Consider the following 10,296-nt stretch of genomic DNA (forward strand, 5'->3'; position numbering starts at 1 on the left):
AGAGTGAGACCCTAAAAAAAAAAAAACATTGGGGAAACTCTTTTGGATATTAGTCTGGGCAAAAATTTCTTTAGTAATACCCTGCATGCACCGGCAACCAAAGCAAAAAATGGAATGGACAAATGGGATCACATCAAGTTAAAAAGCTTCTGCACAGCGAAGGAAACAATCAGTAAAGTGAACAGACAATCCAGAGATTGGGAGAAAATATTTGCAAATTACCCATCTGAAAAGGGATTAATAACCAGAGTATATAAGGAGCTCAAACAACTCTATGGGGAAAAAATTTAATAATCTGATTGGGCAAAATATTTTAATAGACATTTCTCAAAGGAAGACATACAAATGGCAAACAGGCATATGAAAAAGTGCTCAACATCACTGATGATGACAGAAATGCAAATCAAAACTACAATGAGAAATAATCTCACCCCAGTTAAAATGGCTTTTATCTAAAAGGCAATAACAAATGCTGGCGAGTATGTAGAGAAAAGGGAGCTCTTCTAACTGTTGGTGGAAATGTAAATTAGTACAACCACTATGGAGGACAGTTTGGAAGTTCCTCAAAAAATTAAAAATAGAGCTACCATATGATCCAGCAATCCCACCACTAGGTGTATACCCCAAAGAAAGGAAATCAGTATATTGAGGAGATACCTGCACTCCCATGTTTATTGCAGCTCTATTCATCATAACCAAGATTTGGAAGCAACCTAAGTGTGCAGCAACAGATGAATGGATAAAGAAAATGTGGTACTTACACACAATGGAGTACTATTCAGCCACAAAAAGAGTCCTGTCATTTGCAACAACATGGATGTAACTGGGGGTCATTGTGTTAAGTGAAATAAGCCAGGCACAGAAAGACAAACATCACATGTTCTCACTTACTTGTGGGATCTAAAAATCAACACGATTGAACTCATGGACATGGAGAAAAGAAGGATGGTTACTAGAGACTGGGAAGGGCAGTGAGGGACTGTGGGGGTGGTGGGAATGTTTAATGGGTACCAAAAAAAAAATAGAAATAGTGAATAAGACATAGTATTTGATAGGACGAAACGGAGACTATAATCAATAATTAATTTAATGTTTAAAAATAAAGACTTTGGGAGGCTGAGGTGGGCGGATCACGAGGTCAGGAGATCGAGACCATCCTGGCTAACACGGTGAAACCCCGTCTCTACTAAAAATAGAAAAAATTAGCTGGGTGTGGTGGCGGGCACCTGTAGTCCCAGCTACTAGGGAGGCTGAGGCAGGAGAATGGCGTGAACCTGGGAGGTGGAGCTTGCAGTGAGCCGAGATCGCACCACTGCACTCCAGCCTGGGCGACAGAGCGAGACTCGGTCTCAAAACAAAAAACAAAAAAAAACAAAGGCCATGCGCAGTGGCTCACGCCTGTAATCCCAGCACTTTGGGAGGCTGAGGCAGGTGGATCACCTGAGGTCAGGAGTTCGAGACCAGCCTGGCCAACATGGTGAAACCCCATCTCTACTAAAAATACCAAAAAAAGTAGCCAGGTGTGGCAGTGGGCGCCTTGTAATCCCAGCTACTCAGGAGGCTGAGGCAGGAGAATCGCTTGAATCCAGGAGGCAAAGGTTGCAGTGAGCTGAGATCACCACTGCACTCCAGCCTGGGTGACAGAGCAAGACTCAGTCTCAAACAAACAAACAAACCAGAGAGTATAATTGGAATGTTTGTAACACAAAGATAATGCTTAAAGGAATGGATACCCCATTTTTCATGATGTGATTATTATGCATTGCATGCCTGGATCAAAATATCTCATATAACCCATAAATATATATACCTACTATGTACCCACAAAAATTAAAAATAAACTTTTTTTTTTAAAGATTGTGTATTAGTGATAACAGCTAGCACTCTGTTTTGTATGTGTTTCATCTTTTTCACTTGGCATGTGAGAAATGATGGTGGTTTTTCTGTAACCACTATTAATAAACTCTCAGTCAGTTTAAAACAACAACTGTTCAGACTCCAAATAAAGAACCACAAAATCCCAAGATTAAAGTGATCATGCACAGCCATATGTTACTTGAATTCTGTTTTACAGCATCTCCACCAAGTGGCTGAGTGGCTTATTCCTGCTAGAAATTCCTGGCCATCCCCTGGGAATGATCTATTCTTTCTGACTTAGTTCTTCCGTATAATAAGATTTAATCTATTTCTCTAGAGCTTCCATACAGTAGTCCTTTTTTAAACCTTCTTATCAGAACTTCTTATCAAATCAGCCAAAACCTTTACTCAAGATGACGACTCGACTGCAGTTTTCTGGAAGTTCACAGGATGCCCTCACTATCTGATGTAAGCTATGTTTATTCCGTGGCCAGGTCATCTGTCAGGCTATTTTCTGTACATCTGCACATGTAATTATAGGACTTAGGCTGGGTGCAGTGGCTCACGCCTATAATCCCAGCACTTTGGGAGGCTGAGGCAGGCGGATTACTTGAGGTCAGGAGTTCAAGACCAGCCTGACCAGTTCAAGACCAACATGGTGAAACCTGTCTCTACTAAAAATACAAAAAGTAGCCAGGCGTGGGGGCGCACGCCTGTAGTCGCAGCTACTTGGCAGGCTGAAGCAGGAGAATCGCTTGAACACGAAGGCGGAGGTTGCAGTGAGATGAGATCACCCACTACACTCCAGCCTGGGTGACAGAGCCAGACTCCATCTCAAAAAATAAAAATTATAGCACTTAAAACTTAATTCATGATTCGTATTGTTTCTTTATAAATTTTAGTAATTCTTTATAGGAACACTTTTTTCTTGAGTGTTTAAATATAGAGGCTCAAATGACAGAAAAAGGAATGTGATCTTATATTCTGTCAAAGCACTCTAAGTGTTCCATTTATATTATAATTAGCATGTAGTGACCAGATTTAAAGTTTAAGAAGTCATTTGCTTTGTTTATGAGTTGTTCAGAACTTTTTAAAAACCCTGTGGTTGTTAACAGGTATCTTCTAAATGAAAAATATATTGTACATCTGGTTCCTGTGATTCACTTGCTCCTTTGAAGCTAGAAAGAAAAAGAACATTTGGGCCCGGCACAGTGGCTCTCACCTTGGGAGGCCAAGGTGGGCAGATTGCCTGAGCTCAGGAGTTTGAGACCAGCCTGGGAAACACCGTGAAACCCTATCTCTACTAAAAAATTGGCCGAGCGTGGCGGTGTGCGCCTGTAGTCCCAGCTACTCAGGAGGCTGAGGTAGGAGAATCGATTGAACCCGGGAGGCGGAGGTTGCCGTGAGCCGAGATCACACCACTACACTCGAGCCTGGGCCACAGGGAGAGACTCTATCTCAAAAAAAAAGAAAAGAAAAGAAAAGAAAAGAAAAGAAAAGAAAAGAAAAGAAAAGAAAAGAAAAGAAAAGAAAAGAAAAGGAAAGAAAGGAAAAAGAACATTTGGGTCCTCATTACCCGAGAACTCCTCACACTCGTTCCTCGAGGTATATACACTTTTTTTCACCACTTTACCAGAACTTGACTTAGAGCCCAGGAAAAGAAGGGAAAATGCATTGCTAACCAGCAGCCCAAATGATTGCCATTTACCCTTCAAAGCTCTGCATTCAATTAGAATCAAATGCAGGCAGCAACTAAGATAACAAGTCAGGGTAGTATTGGGAAGGGGCATTTTCCTGGTAGGCCTTCCTTGCTGTAAGTATATTTGGGTATAAGTCTGAATATTAGAGGAAAAGCCAGACCCTACTATGACCATTCAGATAGACCAGCCAGGTTGAGCACTGAGAACACTAATCACAGATGGAAATGCCGTGATATACTAGCATGAAGAGAATTTGCAGTTTGATTATAACTTATGATGAAAGTTATGAGATATGCACCCAGGAGATAGTCCCTTCTCCAATATCCTTTGTCCTGAGGTAGAATGAGAGGCCAGGATTTTCCTGTTTCCCTTGAGGCTTCCAGATTTGGTCCTGTCCTGAATCTTCTTTTCTGAAACTGTAGTGATCTGGTTTTGTCACTCTCAGCCCATCTATCCTAGATATTTTGCCACCCCTTCTTTAGCATCTGGTTCTAGCTCGTCTCCTACCCTCATTGATGACATCTAGATTCAAGTTGATTCTTCAGATTTAAAACAAAGTGCAGAAAGTCACTTGTATTTGTAAGAGAAGACTATGAACTTATAGACATGTGCTGACAACTAAAAAAGTCCCCTGTGGGAAGTTATATATGTAAACATCTGCTTTAGCAACACGGGACTGAATGATTGATACTTGAACTGCAATAGTACCGGTGTTAAAGTCTGACTTTTGGGAAATTATAGACAAAAATGTATCCATTTGTATCATTAAATTTTCTAGGGTTAAGACCCCACAAACAAACAGAGTACACCATTTTTATAATTAAAAAACAAGAAGAGGCAGGATGTGGTGGCTCACGCCTGTAATCCCAGCACTTTGGAGGTCAAGGCGGGCGGATCACTTGAGGTCAGGAGTTCGAGACCAGCCTGGCCAACATGGTGAAACCGCATCTCTACTAAAAATACACAAAATTAGCTGGGCGTGGTGGCGCATGCTTGTAATCCCAGCTACTCTGGAGGCTGAGGCAGGAGGATCGCTTGAACCTGGGGGTGGAGGTTGCAGTGAGCCTAGCTCGTGCCGCTGCACTCCAGCCTGGGCAAGAGAGCAAAACTCTGTTTCAAAAAAACAAGCAAACAAACAAACAGCAAACAAACAAGCAAACAAACAAACAAAAGCAGCAATGGAAAATTATGACCAACTCACAACAACACTGCTGATCCAGTTTCAGACAGTATCCTGTCTGAAAATCACAGGAATTCCAGCTATCTGCCTCTGCCCATTAACTGTGGGAGCTCAGCAATCTGCCAAGTATTGTATGGCTGCCAGTCTCACCCGTAGAATTCTGAATTAGAGTCTTCAACAAACCAAGGCCAGCTTTCCCATTAGGCACAGGAGATACAGGGCCTAGCGCCAATCATACTTTCAGGGCTCCACAAAAATGTCTTAATTCCTTTTAAAATAAGAAATAAATAATAGTGAATATACAATAATAAATCTGCCTGTATCCTTATCTCAGTAGAGTAATAAAATATAATTTTTAATTTTTTTATGGAGGAAAGTGATCTACAAAGGCAAAAGTCCTTAGGACCCCCCGAAAGGGTGACTAGCCCTGTGGTAAACTCTCATACCCTGCTGATTTAGCTCATGAATACCAAATTGACATCCGTAGTAAGTCATAAGATACAGCATTGTTGTGAGAATAAAAAGGATGAGATCCTGTAGTGCTATGTGAAACTTCATGGAGCTGCTTGTCATATGATAAAAACTGAAAAATAATTTATATTTTAGCATCTGAACTGGAGGCTCCTCATAGCCCACCCAGGAACAAAAGGCCGTACATAATCTCAGGTCTCCTCCTTTCCTACTTAAAGTGGGTCCAACCACTAGTAGCACGAAGGAGCTTCTTAGAAATGCAGAACCTGTTGGGCCAGGTGCGGTGGCTCATGCCTGTAGTCCCAGCACTTTGGGAGGCCAAGACAGGCGGATCACCTGAGGTCAGGAGTTTGAGACTAACCTGGCCAATGTGGTGAAACCCTGTCTCTACTAAAAATACAAAAATTAGCCAGGCATGGTGACATATGCCTGTAATCCCAGCTACTCTGGAGACTGAGGCAGGAGAATAGCTTGAACCCAGGAGGCAAAGTTGCAGTGAGCTGAGATCACACCATTGTACTCTGCCCCGGGTGACAAGAGTGAAACTCTGTCTCAAAAAAAAAAAAAAAAAAAAAAAATTAAGAACCTCAGGCCCTATCCAGGCCTTCCTGATTAAAGTGTACATTTTTCACAACATTCGCGGGTGATATGTATGTTTGTGAAAACTGAGAGGTGCTGTCAGTTTTAGAAGAATCTATACCTAGGAAAATATTCTCCTTTCTAAAAGAGAGGACTGGCCGGGCTCAGTGGCTCACGTCTGTAATCCCAGCACTTTGGGAGGCCAAGGCAGGTGGATCACCTGAGGTCAGGAGTTCGAGACCAGCCTGGCCAACATAGTGAAACTCTGTCTCTACTAAAAATACAAAAATTAGCAGGGCACGGTGATGTGTGCCTGTAATCCCAGCTACTAGGGAGGCTGAGGCAGGAGAATCACTTGAACCCGGGAGGCAGAGGTTGCAGTGAGCCAAGATCGCACCACTGCACTCCAGCCTGGGTAAAAGAGCAAGACTCCATCTCAAAAAATAATAATAAAAATAAAATTAAATAAAGGAGAGGACTGCTCCAAAAGCAATATCGATACAATAGATTTTCTTGACGCCTTTGTAGAACTCATGACAGGGGTCCCCCATTTACTCAGCCCACTCTGCTCAGGCCCTTGCTGGATGGAGCACATGAGCAAAGGAGTGTGGGAATCGGCCGGTCACTTCAGCACCAGCAGGAGCAAACTCTGTTTGCTAGGGTCCGCAACCATGCTCCACCCCTTGCTGGAGGGAGTGCACAGGAGAGTGAGTGCGGGAGCCAGCACACTGCTTTAGTGCTGGCAGAAGTGAACTCCTTGCAGGCCCCACAGCAGTAGCCGGGTGGGAGTGCCTGTGACCCCAAGGCCTTAGAGGCAGGTTACAATGCTCGCTTAGCTCTGCCATCCACAAACAGCAGTGTGTTACCAGCTCAGTGGGCATTTTGCCTCATTGAGTGGGGTGGCTGCCCTTCACCAGCGAGGGCAAAGGGCCAGTGTGACAGCCTTTTCAGCTACCCGCACTTGGTGCATCCTGAATTCTTGTCCAGTGCCCGGGGGAATGAGGTCACACAGACGAACTGAAGGATGGCAAATGCAGAGAATTTCATTGAGCAACAAAAGCAGCTCTGAGCAAAGAGGAGAGCTGGAAAAGGATGGGAAGGGCAGGTTGCTCTCCCCTGAAGCCAAGTGATCTCTCTACCTCTCTCTTCTGAAGTCAAGTTTCCTGTTTCCAACGTCCAGCTGTCATCTTTGAAGTCAGGTCACCTCTCCCTGACATCAGCTGCTTCTCTTCTCTACTGGCTGAGTCTGGGATCTTTACAGGCACAGGGCAGCGTGTGGGATGGGTAGTGGGTGGTTTTGGAAAAGGCAGCATTACATTAGTAAAAAGACATTATTCAGAAAGAACCAACTGAGAGAGAGCAGGCACACAGGGCTGGAGGTTCTCACTTTGGGCCATGGGTTTTAGGCTTTTGAGCTCAAAAGTGGGGTTTTGCCAGGGACCCGCCCCTATCTGCCCAGAGTTTATCTGCCTCCTGCCTCTATCAGCATGATTGAGTAAACAAACACATCCTTGACCAACAACTCTACCCACAGGACATGAGTAGTCTAGATCCCACAAGAAGCAGAGAAATCTCCCAACAAATGCAGAAAAGGTAGTCGTAAAAAGACAATAAGAAAACTACAAAATTCTTAGAAGAAAACATATGGGGAAAGCTTCATGACAATGAATTTAGAAATGATTTCATGCCAGGTGTGGTGGCCCATACCTGTAATCGCAGCACTTTGGGAGGCCGAGGCAGGCAGATCACTTGAGATCAGGAGTTCAAGACCAGCCCGGCCAACATGATGAAACCCCACCTCTACTAAAAATACAAAAATTAGCCAGGCGTTGTGGCCCATGACTGTAATCGTAGCTACTCAAAGGCTGAGGCAGGAGAATCGCTTGAACCCGGGAGGTGGAGGTTGCAGTGAGCTGAGACTGTCCCACTGCACTCCAGCCTGGGCGACAGAGCGAGACTCCATCTCAACAACAACAACAACGACAAAAAAAAAAAAAAGAAATTATTTCTTAGACATGACACACCAAGAAGAGCACAGATAACCAAAATAAAATAAAAACAAAATGAATTACATCAAAATTAGAAACTTCTGTGCATTAAATAGCACAATCAACAGAGTGAAAAAGCAACCTGCAGAATGGAAAAAAATATTTGCAAATCATACATTCTATATGAAGTTAATTTTCAAAATATATACAATACTCCTACAATTCAACAACAACAAAATCCTATTTAAAAATAGGCTAAAGGCTAGGCATGGTAGCTCACACCTGTAATTCCACCAGTTTGGGAGGCTGAGTCAGGAGGATTGCTTGAGCTCAGATTTGAGACCAGCATGAGCAACATTTTTTTTTCTGTCTCCACAGAAAATAAACAATTAGCCAGGTGAGTTGGTACATGCGTGTAGTCCGAAAGAAACACAACAGAAAATAATAAGTGTCAGCGAGGATGTGAAGAAACGTGTACTGTTGGTGGGAGTGTAAAATGGGGCAGCCACTATGGAAAACAGTATGACAGTTTTAACAAAAACTGAAAATAGAATTACTATATTGTCCAGCAATTCCACTTCTAGGTATATACCCAAAAGAAGTAAAAGAAAGCACTTGAGCAGATATTTGTATACCTATGTTCTTAGCAGCATCATTCACAATGGCCAAAAGGTGTGAGCAACCCAAGTGTCCATTGACAGATGAATGGATAAACAAAAATAGTACATACATTCAATATAGTTTATTCATTCTTTAAAAAGAAAAACATTCAGACACATGCCAGAACATGAATAAACCTTGAGGTCATTATCCTGAGTGAAATAAGCTATTCACAAAAAGACACTTGCTGTATGATTCCACTTGTATGAGTTAAAGTAGCCCAATTCACCGGGTGTGGTGGCTCACACCTGTAATCCCAGCACTTTGGGAGGCCGAGGCAGGTGGATCACGAGGTCAGGAGTTCCAGACCAGCCCGGCCAATATGGTGAAACCCCATCTGTACTAAAAATATAAAAATTACCCAGGAGTGGTGGCCGTGTACATGTAGTCCCAGCTACTCAGGAGGCTGAGGCAGAAGAATCGCTTGAACCTGGGAGGCAGAGGTTGCAGGGAGCCAAGATCATGCTACTGCACTCCAGCCTGGGTGACAGAGCAAGACTCCGTCTCAAAACAAAACAAAACAAAAAAAGGTAGTCAAATTCACAGAAGCAGAAAGAATGGTGGCTGCCAGAAGCTGTCGGGAAACGGGGAGCTTAACGGGTAAAGTTTCAGTTTTGCAAGATGAAAAAGTTCTGGAGATTAGTTTTACAACAACGATAACTTAATACTTACAACAGTGACATACTTAACACTACTGAAATGTACACTTAAAATGTACACTTAAAAATAGTTGACATGTCCAGCCAGCGCCGAGCGATGGGCATTTCTCGGGACAACTGGCACAAGCGCCGCAAAACCGGGGGCAAGAGAAAGCCCTACCACAAGAAGCGGAAGTATGAGTTGGGGCGCCCGGCTGCCAACACCAAGATTGGCCCCCGCCGCATCCACACAGTCCGTGTGCGGGGAGGTAACAAGAAATACCGTGCCCTGAGGCTGGACGTAGGGAATTTCTCCTGGGGCTCGGAGTGTTGTACTCGTAAAACAAGGATCATCGATGTTGTCTACAATGCATCTAATAATGAGCTGGTCCGTACCAAGACTCTGGTGAAGAATTGCATCGTGCTTATGGACAGCACACCGTACGGACAGTGGTACGAGTCCCACTACGCGCTGCCCCTGGGCCGCAAGAAGGGAGCCAAGCTGACTCCTGAAGAAGAAGAGATTTTAAACAAAAAAAGATCTAAAAAAATTCAGAAGAAATATGATGAAAGGAAAAAGAATGCCAAAATCAGCAGTCTCCTGGAGGAGCAGTTCCAGCAGGGCAAGCTTCTTGCGTGCATTGCTTCCAGGCCGGGACAGTGTGGCCGAGCAGATGGTTATGTGCTAGAGGGCAAAGAATTGGAGTTCTATCTTAGGAAAATCAAAGCCCGGAAAGGCAAATAAATCCTCGTTTTGTCTTCACCCGTGTAATAAAGGTGTTTATTGTTCTGTTCCCCCCCCCCCCCAAAAAAAAAAAAAAGTTGAGGGCGCGGTGGCTCATGCCTGTAATCCTAGCATTCTGGGAGGCCAAGGCGGGCAGATCACGAGATCAGGAGATCGAGACCATCCTGGCTAACACAGTGACACCCCGTCTCTACTAAAAAATACAAAAAATTAGCCAGGCGTGGTGGCGGGCACCTGTAGTCCCAGCTACTTGGGAGGCTGAGGCAGGAGAATGGCGTGAACCGGGGAGGCGAAGCTTGCAGTGAGCCGAGATCACGCCACGGCACTCCAGCCTGGGCAACAGAGTGAGACACTATCCCCCAACCCCCGATAAATAAAAAATAGTTGAGATGGTTAAATTTTATCATCCACCCATTTGCACATTGATGATAGTAAATTTTTATTTATTTTTTTGAGATAAGGTCTTGCTCTGTTGCCC

General features: G+C 43.8%; 1 pseudogene across 1 annotated transcript; it reads left to right on the top strand.

Moving 5' to 3' along the window:
* Window positions 1–9,172: 9,172 nt before the first annotated feature.
* Window positions 9,173–9,872, top strand: LOC105463660 (small ribosomal subunit protein eS8 pseudogene; annotated as a pseudogene). Its single transcript, XR_011606197.1, has one exon. The product of XR_011606197.1 is annotated as a small ribosomal subunit protein eS8 pseudogene (transcript).
* The last annotated feature ends 424 nt before the right edge of the window (window positions 9,873–10,296 follow it).

Source organism: Macaca nemestrina, chromosome 7 (assembly GCF_043159975.1).
Source record: "Macaca nemestrina isolate mMacNem1 chromosome 7, mMacNem.hap1, whole genome shotgun sequence".
Lineage (NCBI taxonomy): Eukaryota > Metazoa > Chordata > Mammalia > Primates > Cercopithecidae > Macaca > Macaca nemestrina.